Here is a 22983-nt window from a genome sequence, read left to right as displayed (position 1 = left end):
TGAGGGAAAACGCAGTTGGAATTCAGGAGCACAATAAGAGAATAACTTTTTTGAAAATACATGCCATTTTGGAGCTGTCAGTTTCAGCTATGTCTCTTTAAATACTTTTTCTTCTAGAACCCAACTGGGTAGATGAGATTTTTTTTTTTTAATTCTATTATAGAAGTAATAGCCCTGTTTTGGTGTTTTGTAAGCAGATAATATTCTGCTAGTGACTGTCTTGCAGTAATGCATTGCTCTGAATTCTGAATTCTATTATTTTACATCTACAGCAGCTTAAAGTGTATTTTTTATAAACAGCAAACTTCACCTCATAAAAATTCATTACATACGGGTATAAACAAGTGTTCTTCCTTCTAGTCATTGGCAGTAAGTGATTCATCAGTTTTCCACAGAAAACCAATTTCATTGCAGATGTTCTGTAATTTCCAATCTCCATGAATCGTGAACCCAAATCACACAATCCCAATGCAAGGAATATAAGGATTTTTTTTTTTAAGGTCTGTGCTTACTTAGTCTCTTTACTAGGACTGAATATCATTTGTTGTCTCATCAGTTTAATTTTTAAAAAATTAATTAATAGTCTCCCATTTGTTTCTTTCTTGCTTTTGTTGATCCCACACATGAATGGGTAGCTGGTATAAAATTCAAAGCCTACAGATGACTTGATGTAGGAAGACAATAAATTCACTCCTTTTCCCCCAAGTCAAACTAGAAATATTAAGAGAAACGAAATTTTCCCAAGTCTAAATCGTTTTTTCTTACTAACGTTTATTTTCACTCTTTTCAACCCCACGGTGAAGGAAGGGTGTAGGGGGCTGTGGAAAACAGAACGGTCCATCTTTCTGTCAGCTACTAAGGATGATCCTTGTGAAAATTACCTCCACTGACACTTGTGGTTTTGTCCACTGTTTCAAAGTCAACTAAGGGAAAATGGGCATTTAAATATGAAATATGGAGTTAAAAAAGGAAGAAATGCCTGCAGATTCAGTGATGGTCGAAGGCCGTATATGATAAATGAAAATTTCTCAGAAACGCTGACAAGAAAGAGGTTAAACGTCTGCTAAAAGCCCTAGGAAATTAAAGTCCAGTCTTTTAAAAAACACCTTACTCACTGGATTGAGAGGTTGAATCGAAAGCATGATAATTGAATTTACTAATACTGCAAAGTTATGGGGTATTGCAAGGGCGAAGTGACAGATTTTCAAGATAACCCATTAGATTCTGAAGCTGGTCCTTATTTACCCCTCCGCCTTCCACTGCAGCTCTGGTTACCCACATATTTCTTTTAATGAGTTACATAAGGAAGACCGTGGACTTGTCTCAGCAGGACTGTTCGTACACAGAGGCCTCCGAGTGCGTTTGGAGAAGTATAAACATCTGCCCGGGAGTCCGCCGTGGTGGCTGGAATTCTGTCGTCCGTGGAGGGTAGTATATCTCTAAGGGCAGAGCGTTGTCTCTCCTACGCTAAGTTACGTGCCTTGTGCTGCCACCTCTAGTGGCTTCCCTGCTGGCACTAGGCAGAGAGTAGAAGCCACCAAAGAAAGGGAGAATCGGCCCCTTAGATACGCCCATGAACTGTGGAGCCACCAATTAAAACCTATCCCATCTGCCTATCCCAATTATTGCACATTGCCTCGTTTTTCTCACTTTCCTTCAAGTATTTTTCAAACTGGCTTCTCCTTTATACAAAACTTAAAGTCACAGGAATGATGACACGTAGCTTCACTCTCTTCCTTCCATTTCAGACAAACGATTTTCAAATACATAAGTATGTGGAGCACTAGGAATCCAAAGATAAATAAGAGCTCACACTCCACCACAGGAAAGCATGGTGAGAGTAAATAGATAAATGCTTGGAGAGCATCTAGAAGTGAGTGATTATCCCATTGGGGACCTATAGAAAGCCTCCTAGGGAAAGTGACATTTGGGTACAGTCTTGATAGCTATGTAGGACATCTGCAGGTGAAACAAAAGAAGGACATCAAAATGAGAAAGAAAAAATACTCTTGAGATGTCACACATGAGCCATTAATACCCAAGTCAAATGAACAGTCATTTAGCAGATGATCATTGAGGACCCGCAGAGTACCGGACACTGGGCGAGCTCAGACCACAGAGGAAAAGGCAGGTAAATCAGAAGACATGTTTTAAGCCCATAAGGATCTCACGGTTTTCCCAAAAACTAGTAACCGCTGTGGAAAACGGCTGGTCAGAACACCGGTCTGTACGTAAGCACGGCACAAGCAGGCTCAGAACGTGAGGCATCATTTCGAGAAGAAAGCGTGAGCTGGTCATCTCAAGCGGAGACCCATGCTTCCCAGGGCCAGCGGGAGAGGCGCCCTCAGCTGTTTTGCTTACCCATGGTCAAGAGTGGTCCGAATATATTAAGTGAAAAGTTACAGAAATAAACAATTCTTACGTTTTAAGTTGCATGCTGTTCTCAGTAGAATGATGAAATCTTGCGATATCCCACCTGGAGGCAACTCACCATTTTGTCGAGTGTCTCCGTGCTCGCATGATTGTGGAGGCTGCGAAGTCCAAAATCTGCAGAGCAGGTGAGCAGGCCGGAGTCCCCGGAGAGCGATGCTGCAGTTCCAGTCTGAAGCCAGCAGGCTGGAGAATTCTCCCTTGCTCGGGGGAGGCTGGTCTTTTTATCCTATTGAGGCCTTCAACTGATTGGATGAGGCCCACCCACATTAGGAAGAGCAATCTGCTTTACTCACAGCCTTCAGATTTAAATGTCGGTCTCATCCAAAACACACTCACAGAAACACCAGAATAATGTTTTTCCAACTATCTGGGCCCCAAATTGACACATGAAATTAACCCACACCCCCCGTGACGAAGGGGCTTCCAGCAGAAGATACAGAAACTGTTCTCAGAAAGATTCCTCTTAGTCATAGGCATGTGCAACACTGCTCTGGGCCCTGAGGGACAAACCCTGGCCAGAAAGGAGAGAGGCTTTCTTCTTGTCTGTAAGGAAAACAGCAAGGCGTTGATGCCATGAATGCTTTAAGTGTCAGCACCATTTTGATACCTCATGTGTTTTCAGCTCTGCGAACCTGCAAACGAGGCCCCACCTTCAAGAGGTCATTTGTTACACAGCGATAGATATTGAATCTGATTTTAGCCTATACTCATGCCAAACGGCAACAAACTGTGAAAAGTTGCCATATAAGGCAGAGCAAGTATTATTTTGACTTACCTTCTGCATGTTGACTTGAAGTCCTTTTAATTAAGTAGCAATGATAGTATCCTAAATTCAATAAACAGTTGGTGTACCATAAAGATGCACAGTTCTAGTCATCTTTATGGTACACCAACTGTTTATTGAATTTAGGATACTAAATTAATAAGTTAATTTCTTAATTTCTGTGCTAAAAACACTCTTAGACACTCTGATCTGTTAGAACCCGTTTCTCACCTCCAGCGAAGGCCACAGTTGGAAGGTAAGATATGTTCCAATATGGGCAGCAACCTTCTGAACCAGGAAAGCAGATTTTTCTCTTCCTGATCTACTTATTCTGTGAAGAGACAGAAGCAACATTTGCTGCGTAACTGACCTGCTGGCTCGGGTTCCTCTTTGTCCTCAGTCGCTTGTTTTCCCACTTTCTATGTTCTCCCCTGCTGAAGTGTTTGGGAAAACAAAACAACAACAACAAAAACTTAATTTTTAATCAACTTACATTTAAAAAAAAAAAAGTATATTTCCCTTAAATTAGTTGGCCAATGAAGTTAACATTAAATGAAAGCAAAATCTTTGATATTTATTATTCTTACTCTCTTATTTCAGTTAAGCATAGGTACATCATACCCGTACATTTATTTATAATCGGGTCATACTGAAGACCTCTGTTTTGAAATAAAATTGATGTCCTAGATGTACACCAAATCAAAAACCAGTTGAATTCGGAAACACAAACGAACACTAGCTATTCAATTATGTCCATTAGAAAATCTAGGAAATGAAGAAGACTCATAATCTAGCAAAAGAAAAATCAGGATTTCACCTATGACAACTTTTAACTAAAATCATCTATCAACTCAGGTAGGAGTTTTAGGATAAAACTCACCTGGTACCTATAGTAAAATCACAGTCAACTATAGCAAACATCTCACAACTATACATATATTAAAAATTAAGTGTTTTGGAGGGCTGTTACATTTCTTCCCTAAATCTTTGTATTTGAGGAAATATTCCTCTTACTATAAACAAACCAAGCTCTGCCTCTTCCATTCCAGCCATGCTCAGCTCTCCTCTGTGATCACAGTCTTACTGGCCATCACACTCATTTGGCAAGGAATCCTCAAAGCACAGGCTTGAAAGGATCTTTAGACTTCCTCTATAAAATATTTATCGATTAGGTGTCCAGATTCCATTTTATTACTTCCAATGGCTGAATTCACCATCTCCCAAGAAAGTCGGTCATGCTTTTGAGCCGTTTTAGTTACTTAAAACGTTTACCTGTCACTTCAAAATAGTTGTCTGCTGATCATAATTCTGCCCTGTAAACTCTTAGAAAAAGTCTGATCTTCCTTCCCAAACTTTTATCTAACAAAACATGGATCTCTTCCTTTTTTCTTATCTAGCCAAAGGCCACCAGGCCTATCTACCCTCCCTTGGGCACCCACACTGCAAGGGAAATCTGGGTCAGAGGGGTGAATGGGAGCGAGAATCAGGCCACACCTACCTGCTAAGACAGCCACTCATAGGAGGAGGTGTCTTTGATAATGTTCACGAAGATAACTGCCTATTAGGTCTCCTTGCCAAGCTTTCCACCTGCGGGACTTAATTTATCTGGGGAAGTTACCATCTTATTATTTAGACACAGATGGCATTTAGGATGGGGGACCTGTGTTCCTTACATGACATGATGTCAAATCTCCCCTCCGAGGGGTCCTTTGCTGAATTTCTCTCTTGCTATCATCATGCCTGCATCACTAGCTTCTCAAAGATGGATTTTTTCTTATCTATTTTTTCCTTCTTAAAAGTTATATATAGCTAAATAATAAATTAAACTCTAGCACCGTCCTTATTATTCCATAATTCGCTCTTCAACAGCCCTTGTCTAACTCCTGCATCAAAGTGGAACTCTGACCTCGGTTTCAAAGACCATCATATATTGGGTCTAATTGAAACCAAAAATTTAACTGAACAGATTTCAAACTGAACTGATTGTCATTATTTCCAAAACCTGCATCTTTACTGTCCTAATTTTATCACCGTGAAAGGAAACTCGAGCTCGTTCCTTGATGCCCGCGTGGCCCTCTCTCTCAGTCAGCTGGCCACCCCCGAGCTCTGGTCCTTCTGCATGCTCGTGCTCACCTCTGCTTTCTCCTTGCTACTCTTCATTTCCACGTCCCTGCCTGAGCTTAAGCTGTTATCTCGGACTTCCTCGCCTCCAGTCCGGCCACTCGATCCATCTTTTACAATAAGGATTACCATCTAAATTTCAAATTAATCAGGTCTCTCTGTTGCTTTAAAGCCTCTTTGATGATTTCCCCTTTATGGAAAGAAAAAATATCAACTCGAGTCTTGGATTCTGTCCTCCTTTTGCTCCCCATGATGGAAACACTGTCCATTTGTCTGGTTGCTCACTTCAGCGGATTCCCGCTCCTTTGTAATCCCGTGCTGCTTACTTCTTCCCAAATGTCAGTAGCCATCGTGGCTCTAATAACCTCATCGTCTTTGCTTCTAGCTTGTGGCAGTCGTCAGTGGCCTTGAACAATAATCACATTTTATAATCAAGGTAGGAACTAGTAGTAGGAATTAAGTTATTATGGCTACAATAAATCTCCGCGGAACAGCACTTTAAATTTTACCGTGATTTCTGTGTTTTTTTTGGTTTTGTTTTTCTGTTTTTTTTTTTTGAATAGTTGACATAACTGTATCATTTCCGCTTTTAGCAAACTTTGCCTTGTAATTGGCAATATCGCAGGTGAGCGCTAATTTTTTGTACCTTCAGTTTGTTATCTAGAACTTTGTGATTTTTTTTTCACGCAGTTGTGCAACCGTCACCACAATGAACTTTAGAATTTTTGTCTCACCCTTAAGAGAAACCTGTACCCATGAGCAGTCACTCCTCAATTCCTCCCAAGGGGTGTCCCCACCCCACCCCACCCTAGGCAACCACTAATCTTCTTTTCTATATAGATTTTCCTATTTTAGATATTTCTTAAAGATAGAATCATATAATGTGCGGTTTTTTGCAACAGGTTTCTTTCACTTAGCAAATATTTTGAATGTTCATCCATTTCACAGCATTAAATGAAAGATTTTGCTTTCATTTCATGTTAACTTCATTTATTTAGGATATTATTTTTATTCCTAAATAATATCCAGGAATGGCTATACCAATTTTATTAATTCCATCATCGGTTGGTGAACATTTAGGTTGTTTCTATGTTTTAGCCATTATGAATAATGCTGCTGGAACACTTGTGTACAAGTTTTTGGGTGAACATATGTTTTCACGTTCTTCAGTATAAACCAGGTGTAGCGTTACTGTGTCATATTGTATCTCTGTATTTAACATTTGAGAAACTGTTAGACAGTTTTCCGAAGTGGCTGCACCGTTTAACAGTCTACCAGAAGTATCTGAGGGGCCCGTTTCTTCACATCTTTGTCAATACTTGCTATTTCATTTTATTATAGAACTTTGTGATTTTTATATGCTTTCTTGCTGCAAACACACTTCTCTTCCTGTGCTGCAAGTCCACAGAATATGGAATCTTCACGTAACAGCTTTTAACTATGTTGGCAAAAACATTTACTAATTGTTTTTTCCTCAAACCAAGTGACATCAGAGGATTTTAACCTGTGAAGAAGTTAGGTCTGAATCTGGTTTTAATTTGCTCCTAATATGTTTTGTTGAAATACAACAATAGTTTAATGAAAAAAAATTAAAAATAAAAGTTCTTATCAGCAAAAAGCTTACTTGGATCCTTGTCATGTAACTGTCTTGACAGTTCAAATAGAAACAGGATAAACAAAAAAAAATCTCCTTAGGGTTTAAGATAATTTGAAGCCCACAGTTAGGAGGGTGGGCTATGACGAATCTAAACCTAGGATACACTAGGATATCCGGACTGCCTATATTTTTCAAAAATGGTGGAAACCTTCTCTTGATCAACGTAGTACTTAAAAATAAAAATAAAAAAAGAATCAAAATCAACTAAAAGGGTGAGGCAGCTACACTGACCACCAACATCCTTCTCGTTGAGAACCGTTTCAAAGTTTCATAAAACAGTTCCGTGTGCTCACGAACACAGGGAGCCGAGGTCTCGCTACACGGTGACACATCTAGAGAGCGAAAACCTCTCTCAGAGAAAGATTAAGTATTTGAGTCAATTAATAGATCAACACCTAACCGATTTTGCGTTTCTCCCAGAGGATTCAGGCCTCATGGACGAAGAGCAGCTGACAGGTCACAGCTCCTAGGGATGCGCCACAGCCAGACCACGCTAGGAAGCTGTGGGTGAAAAGTGACAGGTTGGGAAGCCTGGTTTGAAGAAGACAGTGTATAAAAATGAGAGCCAGTAAGGCAGTCTGAGCCGCCACAGATCGAAGAAAACACAATCATTTCAAAATCGGTATCTCGTTGCTTTGGTCCTTTCTATGGAGCATGTCAATGGTATTTGCCTCATTTTGAAAGACAAGTCTCTCGAGCTGGTTTTCGTTATTAGCAGTCGATGAGAAGACTGGGGTAGGATTTTAGCTACCCAAGAAGGTAATGGAATAGCTAACTGTGATCAGTCTGAACCAGAGCTCCAAAGTCTTTAAGAATATGAGTCCGTGCATCTGTTTTCATGGCAAGCATCCCATTACCTTATGCAAACTCTAGCATTGTTTGAAAGGGTGATTTTCAAACAACACATCAGGACCCATTAGGGGTCATTAAATAGTTTCAGAGGTTACGAGCAGCATTTCTGAAAACTAAAATAAAATAGAATTAAGCAGAATAGAAAACAAATTTCCTCACACAAGGAAAGGTGTCAAAATAAGCTAACCTATTCCTATTATTTAAGTGACTTTCAAGCAATAAAAAAAAAATGTTCCTTTGCACTCACACAAAGCCAGTTGAGGTTAGGTAGATCTCCTCTACCTTGTGACTTCAAAATGTGCAACACGTGGTCTTATGCCTTCACCGAGTCATCTCTTTGTTACTTACTTCTCCGCTTTCCACCGTCTCTGCCCCTTGAACCCTTTCAGCTTGCTTTGTCCCAGATTCTTAACCCATTGTCATCTATCTACATGATTGAAGTTGACACCTCGATTAAAACAATGCAGTATTGTAATCTTGAGTGCCTCTATACTTAATTATTTATCAACACTTTTCTTAATGTGCTAGTTATTGTAATGTAGCTAATGGATCAACTTAATTAGATAGAAACAAGTTTGTCCTGTTTTCTTTTTTAAAAAACTATGATCTGATTCTCTTTTTTATTGTATTTATTTCTACAAAATAATAAGCTAAGTTCTTAAATCCTTTAGGTTTATGTTATCAGGTATAGAAATGTTTGCCATCACAAATCTTTAATTACTTTCCAACTCATAGGCACTCAAAAATCATATATAACATGAATTTCTTAAACTATTGCAAAATAAATAAGAACAAAACATCAGGTTCCTCAAAAACCTGACCATCATCATATTTCTTATTCAAACAAGGAAAAGCAATAGAAATAGATTAATACAGATTAAGAGTGATTCATATGTATCCCCTGGTGTACCTGGCGTCACTAAAGAAAGCCATTAAAGGCTAAAAGAAGCCCTTGTAGCTGAAGGTTTAAATATGCTTTTTTAAAACAAGTGCTTTATTTAAATTTGATTGAGTCATTTTGGGTTGAATGCAACCCACAGCAAGCCGTATTGGCTGTAAAAAGTACATTGAAACTAATACTAGTAATAACCCATCTATTATTCTCAAGATGAGTCTTCTCCTGATCACTGGAAACGTTGTTTGCCTTACTCTTTGAGTTACCGTCTTTATTTATTAAAAGATCTCCAAGTTTTAGCTCTAAGACGTTCTCAGTCCAGGGTTCCGAATAAGTTAATAGCCTGTTATAAGAACCGTGGGAACTAGATGGTATAACGCGGAGCCACCATTCCAATTAATCTGTGCCCAATTCTAGCTTTTATTTTTACCCAGACTCTGGGATCAGGTGTTTCGTGGGGAAGAAAATCAAAACCCCCAAATTGCCAAACTGCCCTACCAAATATACTCACTATACTTGCATATACCAAAAGAGTTTCATGAGGTAAGATAAACTTCTAATGCGGTATGATATTAAATGATGACAGCCTAGATCCATTGATTCCATTGTGAAAAAGGAAAAAGAAAAAAAAAAAAAGAATGAGTCCAAAGGGCCGAGCATTGTTATCGACCTCTATTTATTTTTATAAGGGTTATTAATCCCAGGCCAGTCACCCCTTAATTGCTCAGCAAGATCTTGGGTGGCTTTCTGCTCAACTTGTGTGTTCCCATGGCATGCACTGTGATTGTAAGTTTTGGCTATCCATGAATCATGTAAATCTCATTCCACGGAAAGCCACATACGAGCTTCCCCCGCTAGGAGCACATTAATCCCATGACCTGTTGTTATTCTAGATTATTCACACTGCTGCCCATGTTCAGTGATTCAGCGTATGTCTGTTGTGTGTCTACCAGGTGACCGCCGTGTCGAGCACAGGAGAAACAAAGTGAGAAGCCGTAGTCCCCGCCACCAGCAGCCACACAGGACGGCGAACGGTTGGGAGTATTTTGTTTCTTGCCTTAGGACAACTGCCTTGTGAGATAGGTGTCGTCATCCCCATTCACAGAGCGGAACAAGGCAAAAATAATCCTGGGTCTCAGAAACGTTAAGGATTAAGTCCAAGGTCAAAGAGTGAGTATGTTACAGAACTCGTGTTCACAGCAGAGATACTTCTATCCCGATCCAAAACCTATGGTCTTCACTATTGTTTTCTGCCTTCCTTCATTAGTTTAAATGTGCAAATATTTACTGGATTTATTTCGTTTGTAGATCTTCCACAAACCATTCGTATTTACCATGCTTAAAAAATGACATTTTACTATCTCATATGCTAAAACTGTAATACTTTTAACTTCTTTAACAAAATAATACTATTTTTTTTTTAACATTTTAAGCACTAAAATACCCTTCCAGGTCTTGTGCCATACATATGGTTTTACTTCCCCGACGTGCAGAGAGCCCAGGTCTGCAGGGACCACCCCAGAATGAGCCCCCTTCCTCGGGCCAGTCGCGGGTGTGACGCGGCTGGATTAGAAAGAGAGAGTGGTCACAAAGAAGCATGGCCTGACGTCCAGAGCCAAAAAGGACTCGCAGTCATCCTAGAATCTGAGCAGTGATTTTTAACACGCCAGGAAGAGGTGAGTCAACAAGGAAGAATGTAAATCAAAAGGGTAGAGTAAAAGGAAAAACACGGTCACTTTTATGTAAATTGAGAGACCTGCTTTTGCCAAAAGGAAATTCTGGGAAAGATCTCGCCTGCACATCAGCAAAATGCAGCAAGTTCCCATTTGTTCTCATCCCTCTGTCAGAAACGATTTCCCCAGACCAGCGGGGCCCGTAGGACTAGAATGGAAACAGGATGGGCTGACACGCATCTCTGCTATGAAATCAAGGAAGGTGCAAGAGGCCGTTTTTAAGTTTTCTTTTCTTTTTCTGATGCAGTTTTCAAGACTGACATTTGAGCTGTGTATGCTCCACAGCTAGGACTAAGTCGTTTTTAGATCTTTCTAGATTTAAGGAGCAGATTGGAAGCCGAGAGGTGAGTCATTTTCTTTTAATTTTTTTTTTATTTTGGGGAAATGAACCCCATTTTAGTGATTCCTCTGATAGATCTGGGCAAAGTCCATCAAAAACCTTCTGAAAAGGATTCACCATTCTAGATGTCATTAAGAACATTCATGATTCATGGGACGAGGTCAAAATATCAACAATAACAGGAGTTTGGAAGAAGTTGATTTCGCCCCTCGTGGATGGTTTTGAGGGGTTCAAGACCTCAGTGGAGGAAGCGACTGCCAGATGTGGTGGAAATAGCAGGAGAACTAGAATTCAAAGCGGAGCCTGAAGGTGTGACAGTTGCTGCAATCTTGTGATAAAACTTTAATGGATGAGGCGTTGCTCCTTATGGATGAGCAAACAACATAGTTTTTTGAGATGGAAGGTACTCCTGGTGAAGATGCCGTGAAGACTATTGTGATAACAACAATGGATTTAGAATATTATGTAAATTACTCAGTTGATAAAGCAGTGGCAGAGTTCGGAAGAAGTTCTCCTTTGGTTAAAATGCTACCAACCAACATCAATTGCTACAGAGAAATCGTTCTTGAAAGGAAGAGTCAACCAATGCCGCAAACTTCTTTGTTGTCTTATTTTAAGAAATGGCCACAGCCACCCCAGCCTTCAGCAACCCCCACCCCGATCAGCCAGCAGCCATCGACATCAAGGCGAGACCCTCCACCAGGAAAAAAAAGATTACGGCTTAGTAAAAGCTCAGATGATGGTTATTGTTTTTAGCAATAACTATTTTTTAAATCAGGGAAGGTACTTTTATAGACATGATGCTATTACATACTTAATAGACTACAGAGTAGTATAAATGTAATTTTCATATGCACAGGGAAATAAAAAAAAATGCATGACTTTATTACGATATCTGCTTTATCTCGGGGTCTGGAGCATCTCCAAGGTGTGTATGTCACGGAAAAGGATCAGGGTCGCCAGGTGCAAGTTCTCTCAATGTTTACCGCTTATTCCCTTTCAAACATACTTATAATGGTGGTGCCTACGTTTTAGGCAAACTCTGCTCCCCACTTTAACCCCCTTTACGGACACTGCTGCTTCCCAGGTGTTGTGATACTCTCTCCATTAGTTACCTGCTCTCCCCTGCATCTTTCATGTCTCCTGTGCCATTGGCTATAATTCTAATACAAACTGGTCCATTTATTTCTTTCCATCACTACTAAATTTTTTAGGAAAATATTCATTACTTACAAACTGTACTTTCTCATATCTCACCGTTAAGCCCTTCTGACCGCCCATAAAATATGATGGTGACAATTATCTAACAGATCATTTAGGATCTATCGGTCACGTCTCAGTTCTCTCGTAGCCTGACCTCTCTATGAAAAGATACTATTAATAATTCTGCTAATTTCGAAAGTCTCCCCTGGCTTTCATGAGTGTACGGTCTCACCGACTGCTCACCTGAGCAGCACGCCACACTTATGAGTTCTCTGTGTCCCATTGGCTGAGTCCTCTCTCTCTCTCTGCCTGTCCCACGTCCAGTCCTCCATGACTTCTCCGTCAGCTCTTGGTCCAGAGGAGACCCCCTCCCCCGTATCTACAGTGTCGGTGAACACCTCTATGCTGATTACTCTTGAGTCTCTGTCTCCAGGCCTGGTACCTTAACAGATGCCCCATGTTAAATATAGTCGATTCTTCTCACCTGACAAATACGCATCAATAAATATCTGAAAGGCTGGGTTCAAATTTAAATTGCTCAGATTTTCTTCCGAGAGCATAACAGAAGGGAGAACCATCCCAGATCCGTCTCCTCTCCCTTTCTCCTTCCCCTCTGTCTCTATCCAGCACCGCGTGGGGCCTCATGTGTGGATATGTAGAACCCTGATAGGTGGAACCCCAAGCCTCAGGTGCAGGCTGCATCGAAGCCCTTGCGGATGGCTGTCCTTTGGGCCTAAGGGAGGCACATCAGAAGATGGACCAATGAAGCGAACTGCACCGATCCCAGAAGTGGACTTGGGGCCATTTGGGCATGATATCCAGGGTCTCAGGGACCCAGAGCAGATCTAGCAATAGGTAGTTGACTCCAGGGCACATCCCTCTTGGACCTGTGGATTCCTTCTCCCCTCCAAGAGGAAGCGTATCCAGAACAGGGACAAAGTTGAGCCCTCTAAATTGTAGGTTCTAGGGCAAGGGTTCCTTTCCTGGCCTCCAAGGGCTGGATCGCAATTATTAACTGCCAATCATCTCCACAGTAATGCAATGCTACTTTATCGGATTTTCATTTATTCCCATTTGAATTCATTTCATAGAGATTATTCTTCCTAATCCTTGTCCTTCGCCTATGGTTCTAGATACGTACCATCTACCTAGTCACACAAGTTCGAGAAATCGAGATCACCTTTGATTTCATCATTTTTACCCTCCCTCGTTCAAATGGTTACCCGGAACTGTTGGTTCATCCTCTGAAATGTATTTAGCCCTTTTCTCCTTTCCAAGTCTGCTTTCCCTGCCCTAGCTGAGCTGTCCATTCTCTCTCCTGAGTAGCCTCTCAACGAGTTTTTCTCTTTCCAACTTCTTGACTCTAGTTCATCCTTCAAATTCAACTTATCTTTTAACAGGTCAGATAAAGACACTTCTCTCCTCCAAATCTTCATGGGTTTCCTACCACCTACCAAATAAATTCTTATGTGTCCTTATATGCCCTTTCTATGCCTCGCAGACTTCCTACTCTAGCCACTCAGGCTAAGTTATCATACCAAAAACATCTAACAACTTTTATACATTTTCACTTTTTAAATCTTTTCTCCCCTTAACCTACAAAAGCTTTCCCCTATTTCTCAATCTGTTACATTCAACTCAAAAGCTATTACCTCAAGAAAGCTAACCTGATCTTACTCTCAAAATTAAATAAACTCTCCCTCTACTTTTAATTCATCATGATTATTCCTCTCCTCATTCATCTATGTTTTCCTCCATTTCCCATTTATTCATTCATCCAGCTAATGTTTGTCAGAAGCTAGTATGAACCGGGTCCTCTGCTCTGTCCTGTGAGAATTTCTGCTTTCATGGAGCTTAGATTAGTGGGGAAGACAGATATCAAATAATGACCCTAAGATAGGAGGTAGAACTGACATGAACTAAGAAAGATCTCTGCAAGAACAGGAAATGTTTTATGAGGACGCATAAGTAGATTTTTTTCTGTGTGATTGGGATGTGATTTTCTGAGGAATTGTCAGGCAAACTGCGATCTGAAGGACCAGGAGGAATTTTCTAGATAAAGAGGGGGCCGAGGATGCAGAAACTTTGTGGCAGGAGTGACCTTGGCTTATTTAAGGAGATGAAAGAAAGCCAGAGAGGCCGAAGGGCAAAAAGAAAGGTCCGAATGATGAGAGAGGACCTGTGACAGGAAGTATCCAGATTTTGTCTTTGTTCAACGAGAAATGGAAAACATCTGATGAGTTTTAAGCAGGAGAGGTGACATGGTCTTGTAAAGAACTTTCTGGTTGTAGCGTGGGGAGTTACCTGAGGCTCACAAAAGTGGCTGCAGATTAACCCGTTCCCAGACTATCGCACATTGGTGGCTTGAGTCACGGTGGTGTCAGTGGTGATAAAGAGAAGTGTACAGATTTGAGAAACGCTTCCATCATAAAGCCATCCGGACATGGCAACGGTTTGATGTGGAGGGCGAGAGAGGGAGATATCAGTGTTTCAGGACTGTGCGTAATGAGCGGCAGTACCGTCCCACCAAGACAGTAAGCAGCTCTGGAAGAAGGCCGGGTCTGGAGAGAAAATCCTTTCAGTTTTGGGAAGTGTGTGTTTAAGGTTTACTTAAGATCAAGGAAATTTGTGTTGATGTAAATTTGAGACTCACTAGCCTGAAGAAAATATGGAGCGTAAGAGGGGCAAAGAACCGACAATCCATCCTTGGAGAACATCGACATAGAAAAAATCTTTAAGGTGTGAGTTTGTTTTTACTTCCGGGGGAAGAGGGGTGCCGGCCGGCATGGAGGGGGTTGCAACTGCAAAGGAGTCTGGGAATTTGTTCTATTTTGACTTACACTTATTTATGCTCTATATGTCTCCCCCCACTGAAAGTTCCATAAAGATAGAGAGCTTATCTTACTTATAGTCCCTTAGTATCTAGGGACACTGTATTTATGATATAATACTGGGATTGCATGTTGGTGACTCTGTCAACTGTTATTTTCTTCCTGTGGAAAAACATGTTGTTTACAATTTGGAGTAATTTCTATTCATTTAACATTTTTCGACTTAATTCAAAACTTCTTGGGCTACAGTGTAGGATAATTACTTCCAAAAGAAAAGTTATGCTTTTCATTCTGCCCATAAGATAATGAAGATAAGGTCATATCTTTGCATATAACTTTTCTGTTGGAGGAAGTGATATCTTCCTCCAACAGAGATAAGTGATATCTTTTTCTTTGTTTTGTTCATGAGCAAAAAGCAGTTTTCTGTACTGATTTTTAATGTGGCTGTCACCAAAATTTGAAATTATCGTAAACTAAAAATATAAAAAAATCTAACCAGATTAATTTTCCAGAAGTCATAACCTTCATTCTAGATCAGTTTCGTTCCAGAATAACTCAGAAAGGTAATCATTTTTTAACATTTTCAATAACAAAATAGTTTAAAGCTTAAATAGTTTTAAGCTTTGTGTATCTTCTGTTATGTCATTTTTTTCAGACAAATAGGAATTTTCCAACTGTGGAGGCACTGCCTGTATGTCAAGCTAAGTCTAGGAAAATATATTTCGAAATTAATAATGTCTGCTTAAAATATTCTCTTGTCACCTCAATCTCTTTTCACGGTTTTCAAACTCTGGTCTTAATACGTTTTCTTCTCTATTTCTAATTCTATTTTTTGACTCCTTCCTCCAACAGAAAAATTATATGCAAAAGGAGATGCCTATTTGAAATCTCTAAAACAGAATAACATGAATAATACTTTGTAAAATACTCTGTTGAAGCCAAAGATTGAGAATAACATACATACATACATATATATATATGTTCTTTGGGTGGTGCTGAAAATTTCTTGGAAATTCTTGATCAGATGTGTGGAAGAATGTGAGTTGTGGGTATTCACTTTTAACGTGAACAGAGCAGATCATTGACAAGTGAAGTCAGTGTTTATTACTACGTCCCTGGCAGAAATTGGTAATCACTTACATCTAGTAAGTAAGTGTCTATCTGCAATAATGGTAAGATTTAAAAGTTCAGTCTCCGAGAATCTGTCTTATCTGTTCTTTATTCCATTTCTGTATGCTTCTTATATTTTCAAGTCACTAAATGCAGGCCAGTGACCTCATGGCACATACATTTTAATGTTTTGTCTAGAGACTCCCCGTGTGTGAGAATATCATTTAATCATAACAAATTTTTAAAAAGAGGAAAAATCGAGAAACTACACTAGTTTCATTATCTGTGGCACATCTAACTGAAGAAAAAGGACAGAGATTTTAATAGTTAGTAAATATTGACCTTAAATCACTGAATCACAAATTAGATAATAATTAGAGCTTTCCACTCATATTTTGCTTATATTTCATTTTATAAGACATGAATGGCTCATTGGTTCTTCCTGCATGAAATAGTAAACATCTTGACAACAATGTGATTATTCCAAGCTGTTCTGGTCTAAAAAAAGGACCAGTCCTGCCTTTTCGTAGAATCTCTGACTGTCTCTATCACTCCAGGCCCTCAAGAGATGAATCTCATTACACAGATTAAAGGAAAACTGGAGCGAAGCAAAAAAAAAAAAAAAATGGTAAGAAAATTATTAAACAAAAAATTACATAATATATGATATTCATAAATAGTAATAAAACAGTACTTTCCACAGTACCTGACAAGTCGTGGGCTCTCCGAGGCAGCGGAGCAAGTACCGAGACTCAGAGGGTTCTGGATCCAAATGTCTTCTCTGCCTTTTACCAGATGCTGTGTCTTGGACGAATCACTTTGCCTCTTTGAGTCTTTCTTCCCTCATCTGCAACATGGTGATAAGAGTATTCCTGAGAATTTATGACAAAATCTATGATCGTTTCGAAGGTTAAAGAAAGAATGAAAATAAGCATAGCCAAAGATATTAATAACAAAGCTATCATACTAATCAAAAATGCCAATCCCAATAAACAACAACATAGATTTTAAGACAACTATTAATGACTACGACAAAAAAAGACTATAATTTTCCCTTTAAGGAGTAAGTGGCTATTATACCGAAAATAGATTTTTGGTGAGAATAGGCTGATAGTAGCAAGTTTACTTCTCTCTCATTTGAAAAAAAATCCAGAGGTATCATGAGGTTGCTTTGGGGGTCTCATAAGACATCAGAGACCCAAGTACCTTCTGTTATCCAAAGCGACTTTAGGATTTTGAACTTCTCCCAGCTTATATATGAGATTCCACCAAATATATGAGATTACCATTTGATCTCATCCTTATCAACAGTCATTAATTTTAATTTCACCTTCCTAGTGGATGTGTTATTTCATTGTAGATTTAGTTTGCATTTCTCTGATGACCGAAGATGTTGAACATCTTTTCATGTACTTAGTGGTTATTTGTATATCTTCTTTTTTCGAAGTGCTAGTATTTCTTTCTTTCCTTTTGTTTGTCTTTTTGATATCAAATATAAGAGTTCTTTCAAAATTTGGGGTACAAGTTCTTAGCCAAATATATGTTTTGCAATCAAGAGTTTGTTGAATAAAGCTTTCCATTTGTACACTCATAGACACATACAAATACCTACTGTCAAAAATTAATTGATGAAAGTGTTCAAATACCTTTTGGTACTTGTGCCAAATTTAAAATTTGATTTTAACATACAGTTCACCTAAAACTTTTGTTTGAAATGAAAACATGGACATTCTTCGATGAGACTCTTGTTTTGTCATGAAGATCTTGTAATAGAGGGAAAACACTAATGTTTGAACAAGTTCGATTGTTTATATATATATAATTTCTTCTCTTACTGTGCTATAGCATACGGTTTCTTGATGCTGTTATATAATTTTTTAATACCCATTCTACATTAATATTAATAGTATTAGAGACATGTAGATATATATATATAATTGCACAGAATGAAGGCCTGAAGAGATTATCAGGCAAAACCCAAGGACAAATACTTGTGCCCAATAATTTAGATGTTATAGGAGGAAATTCTATGGGAGCTTGGATCATTTGCATAATTCAATTTTCTCCTTTGCTTTGCTATTATTAAATTAGTTTATAAACATTTTAAACTTTTATCTTAAGATTAATTATCTGTGAGAAATGTGAGTTAATCACGAATGCTTCACTTCTTGTATCCAGACAATTATGTAACCTCTGTGTTTTGTTTTCTATATCTAGGACATTCTACAGAGTCCTGTAATGCTAATAGTGTTGCAACTGAATATATTCAGACTATTTTCCCAATATTGAGAGGACCTCATAAGGCTGGAGTCTATTTTTTTTTTCAGATGTTATTTATTTACTTTTAAAATCTACTCTATCGATCCCAAGTATTTTTTTCAAATACAAGTTAGCAAATTATCTTTTTATGAAATTGTCTAACTTTTTTAAAATGCATCCTAATTTTAAGGTAAACATTATGCATACGCATGGCTAGACATTTCAGTCGTGAACTGGAGCCCTGAATAGGTAAGACGTAGAAACTCAGCAAGTGAAGATACTCATTAACCAATCTATCTTCTCTTTTAAAGGAGATGCTAAATTTTAACCACTTTAGAGTTGGGTTCTAGAACTATTCTATTTTTATTCACAGACAGAAAACAGACCTGAACCAGGGATTAGGAAAGCTTACAGGTTATTAGGAAAGTCCTTTTAAGGAGAATCATAGCTATTAGTCTGCTGCTGAGAAAGTTGGGGTCTGTGCAAAGAATCTCTTAATTACCTCTTCTACTTCTGAAGCCGCAGTTAACTTATAGAAAAGAGTGTTCTTCCCTTTAATGAATTCCCAAATGCTATGGCATTTATTAAAGAAATATTTAAGCAGAGCCATTGTTCAGAAGATACTTTATTCTTTCCTTACTACCATGGTCCCTGCCTCAACTTATTAACTGCCTAGTGGGAGGTTAAGAGAAACCTCCAGAATACATTGTACTCTCCATCTGGTCTTATTCCTTACTTAACTTTGTACTTAACTGGTACAAAAATAAAAATAACATCAGACCCTATGGGTGCTGATTAAGAAAACTCTTAAGCAGGATACAAGGCATTGATTGAGCTCTACTAAGATTCTATTTCTTTTCTCAGCCCTTTTCACTTAATCATTAATAAAAGGAAAATTAAAGTTCATGAGTATCCATTTTTTTCAGTGTGTATTTATAGAATATTCAGTATGAGTGAGGTTCGGTGTTCGGTTCTGAGACACAAAGGTAAATAACACTGATTTGGATCCTGGCCGCATAAATTTACAATGTAGTTAGAGAGGAAGATAAACATGTGTTTATACATTGTACTAAGCTCTATACTAAGAAGAATATATCTGGTGAGCACGTATGCAGGCTTGGGAGACCGGCCTGCTTCCAGGAGGACATGCGTGGATCTGCCTTTGGGGGAGACTGCGTGAATATGTGTCACTGAAGAACAGTAAACATTTCGTGTAGCTAGACCTTAAGAATCTGTGGGGAAGTGAGAGAAAGCAAGAGGATAAATAACGTCCTGCTACTACAATAGCAGGGATACTGCTAAAATACAAGCAGATAGTTAAATTAATCCAGGCCCGAGCTACATTTGCAAAAGAAATATTGAGCAAAGAAATTACGAATATTGGTAAGAAAGTGGTCCACATAGGGTGTTCAGCCTGGATCCCTGACCCCAGGTAGCACCCTTGGTCTTAAGAGATAACCTCCTCCCAGACTGAAACAGATCTAATGACTGCCAGTGCCCAATAAGAGGCACTACTTGACTGTTTTTCTCATTCTCATGATGCCTACCAGGTTCAATGTCATGTGAGATGATCAAGACCCTATATCTTGTTATACTGATACCTGAACTTGGGGTATTTATCACTGGGAAGTTATAGAGAGAGCAAAAAAGAAATCGAATTTAACCTAAGAGAAGGAGGCAAAATTAAATACAAATAAACTATAATGACATAAAATTTAGTTCTGATAATAATGCCATATTCTTCCTAAATAAATAAAACTCCTTATCCAGAGAGGTTGGCAAAAGAGCAGGATCTCCTTTTGGGCAGTCTACATCCCTTTTCTCTTTTTATGTTTAGTTATATTTAGATACACAAATACTTAGCATCGTGTTACAGTTGCCTGTAGTATTCAGTATAGTAACATGCTGTACAGGTTTGTAGCTCAGAAAGCTACAATATAAATAGTAATAGGCTATTTTATATGTATATGAATATATGTGTGTGTGTGTGTGTGTCTCTCTCTCTCTCTCTCTATATATATATATATATATATAGACACATACAAATACCTACTGTCAAAAATTAATTGATGAAAGTGTTCAAATACCTTTTGGTACTTGTGCCAAAAGGGATTTGAACACTTGGTATTTGGTACTTTTTAACCGTATTGTTACTGTACCATATATATATATACATATGGTACAGTAACAATACGGTTAAAAAAATAAAGAATGGTACAGGGCACTTACTACAAATGAAGCTCGCAGGACCGGAAGTTGCTCTGGGTGATCCTGAGAGCGAGCCTGTCACTCCCGGCTGTCCTTGGAAAGTGCTTCATGTGACCCCTAACAGCTCGGATCACGTTACATGGTAACCTTTGTTTCTACATCTGCTTCTTCCATTAGATTGTTTCCTCTTCGAAGATCAGGCGATATAGTCTCTTTTTTAATCCCATTACCACGTACGCTATCCACCATAGTGTTTGTTCTCAAAATTTATTTCAATGAGGAAAAATATGAATAAAATGTAACTGGCTCAGCTGACTCTCAGGGCATATTTACGTGTAGAAAGAACTTCCAACATCTGATGAGAACTCAGGTGGGAAGTGCTATCCCAGTTCAAAACTTGCATCTGCAAGCACACCAGCACGCGGGCTGCAAAATGCCCTGGGGCCGTGAAGACAATGCCTCTAGGATTAAGACTGGCACCTAAAGCGTTGCCTGCTCATTCTTGGCAGTGTACAGACACTTGCTCTGTCCCTCAGTATGAGCTGACCCCTGAAGATGGCATGAGTGTCCCTAGGCTATTAGCAATTCCGTGGAGGGAAGCTGTAGAGTTTTTCACTGAGCAGTGTAGGAAGATAAAATTAAGTGACAAAGGCTGAAGGACTTGCCTGCGGCTAAAGAAACAGTTGCGGTCCACGAGCTCCGGCCCCACCTGCATATTCGGAAGAGAACTCTCTTTCCTTCAGCGAGGCTGCCCATAGTTTCGACACTTTCGGTAATAAAGCAGGAAAGAAAACAAGCCTTTCCTCCAGTAATAGGCCTTTTCCTGGGGCACCCATTCTCTGCTGAAGCTCTTCAAAAAAGCTGGGAGAATTAAGGAAAGATGTTCTCCCGACACGATACTCCTAGTTCTAAAGCTGATCCCCGTACACCGGCCAAATGGCGAGTCTCACGCTTCCGATCCGAGATTTATAGCCAATTTGGAATGTGCTGCTGTGGCTGGTTGCTTCCCATCCTAGTCTCTGGGCTGACACACCTGCAAGTAGTTTACGTGAGGGTTCAAGGTTTTAGTCTGATTTCCTCGTCGAATTCTCAGGCTTCGAACCTTCTGCAATGACAGAAGCCATCAGAATCGGACTTCGGCAGTGAGGACCGGGGCTCAGCAAAGGTGTCACTGGATGCTTCTTTCCCATTGTCTTATTCTTTCCCTTTATCACCAGATTTTCTGCACTAAAAACTTGTTGGCCTCACAGAAACAGAGCGGCCCTCTACCCGCATTATAGGGGATCTGCTTAGCAGCCCCACCTTGTGTAACGACCCAGTCAGTTCCTGAGTTTATTTCATTTCTGTTGCAGTCAAAACTGTCGTCGTATCTGCTTAAATGTAATGGTTTTCTCCTGGGACTCAAGTAATTCATATTTTATGTGAAGTAACTTAATTTTCAGATGTGTCTGGTATAAATAGATTTTTTTTCTTCTTTACTCCTCAAAGACAATGAAAATTTGATTTTCCTTGTATGGTAACGTTAATGTAATCTAGAGTTTAAGCATATCATTTCTGTCTTGTTTCTAACACAATCTCATTGGCCATGCAGGGTTTAATACAGACCTAGCACCACCAGCATGGAGGACCCCAAAGACGAAACGGGGAGCTCCAAAACCTGGGGACGGCCTCTCATCTTTGTCATGTTTCCGGGCGATAAACCACCACCCACTTAGTTTCAAAAAATTTGTGAAACTGCTTCCGCACACAGATGTCATGGCGCGTGTTAGATTTCCATTTGAAGTTCTATGAATGTCATCTGGGGAAACTCACCCGCTATGAGTCTCTTATAAACACACACACACACACACACACCTGAAAGTTTCCACCGCTTGTCATGAATGACACCTGTAAACGTCTCCCCACTGCCAGGATTGCTGTCAATCAGGGAAATTCGAGCTAAGGAAAGCGCTGTGCTCAAACAAGGTGGAGGGGGGCGGAAAGGCTTCCTCCCTCCCGTTCTGCTGTTCCCGGGTACCACACTCTTTTGACACAGCAGCCATGACGCTAAATCTGACGTCGAGCGTTTTAACTAGGATATCTTGACATTCTGTTTTACTTCTTCCTTTTGACGTCCAAAGGAGAAAAAAGAGGACACTTTCTAGTGTGCACAGGGAAGAATACCAATTTTTTGGAAGTCCCTTTAAAAAGAGTCAAATTCCATTATAGGGGATCGTATACACCTCCCCCCTGCCAAAAAAAAAAAAATGCCCCAGAAAGTCATGAACTATGTTAGTTCAGAGTTTTTATTTCAACTCTTCCTTCCAGCCGAGATCAAGCCATCTTTCCCACTGACTCTGTAAAATACCTCTCCCAAATTTCTTTGGGTATTCCTGTGAAAATCAGGCTGGGCACAAGGAACTTCTGAATTTTGATTCGAACTATTTATGATTTCTTAATGCAAATGTTGGCATATCATCAGAACGCTAGAGGGGCTCTGCACTGTGTCTTTGTTCCGTCTGCTCTGACGGCGAGCATTAGAGCTTGCTCAGTGCCTGGCTGAGCTGAGGACTCACACGAAAGCCTGCTGGCCGAGTTT

General features: G+C 39.5%; 1 long non-coding RNA gene across 1 annotated transcript; it reads left to right on the top strand.

Moving 5' to 3' along the window:
• The first annotated feature begins 10158 nt into the window (after window positions 1-10158).
• On the top strand, window positions 10159-16564 carry LOC120585519 (uncharacterized). Its single transcript, XR_005648374.1, has 2 exons — window positions 10159-14736; window positions 16496-16564. It is a non-coding gene; the product is annotated as an uncharacterized LOC120585519 (long non-coding RNA).
• Window positions 16565-22983: the final 6419 nt, after the last annotated feature.

Source organism: Pteropus medius, unplaced genomic scaffold (assembly GCF_902729225.1).
Source record: "Pteropus medius unplaced genomic scaffold, Ma_sr-lr_union100, whole genome shotgun sequence".
NCBI lineage: Eukaryota > Metazoa > Chordata > Mammalia > Chiroptera > Pteropodidae > Pteropus > Pteropus medius.
This window is presented reverse-complemented; position numbering and strand designations above follow the sequence as displayed.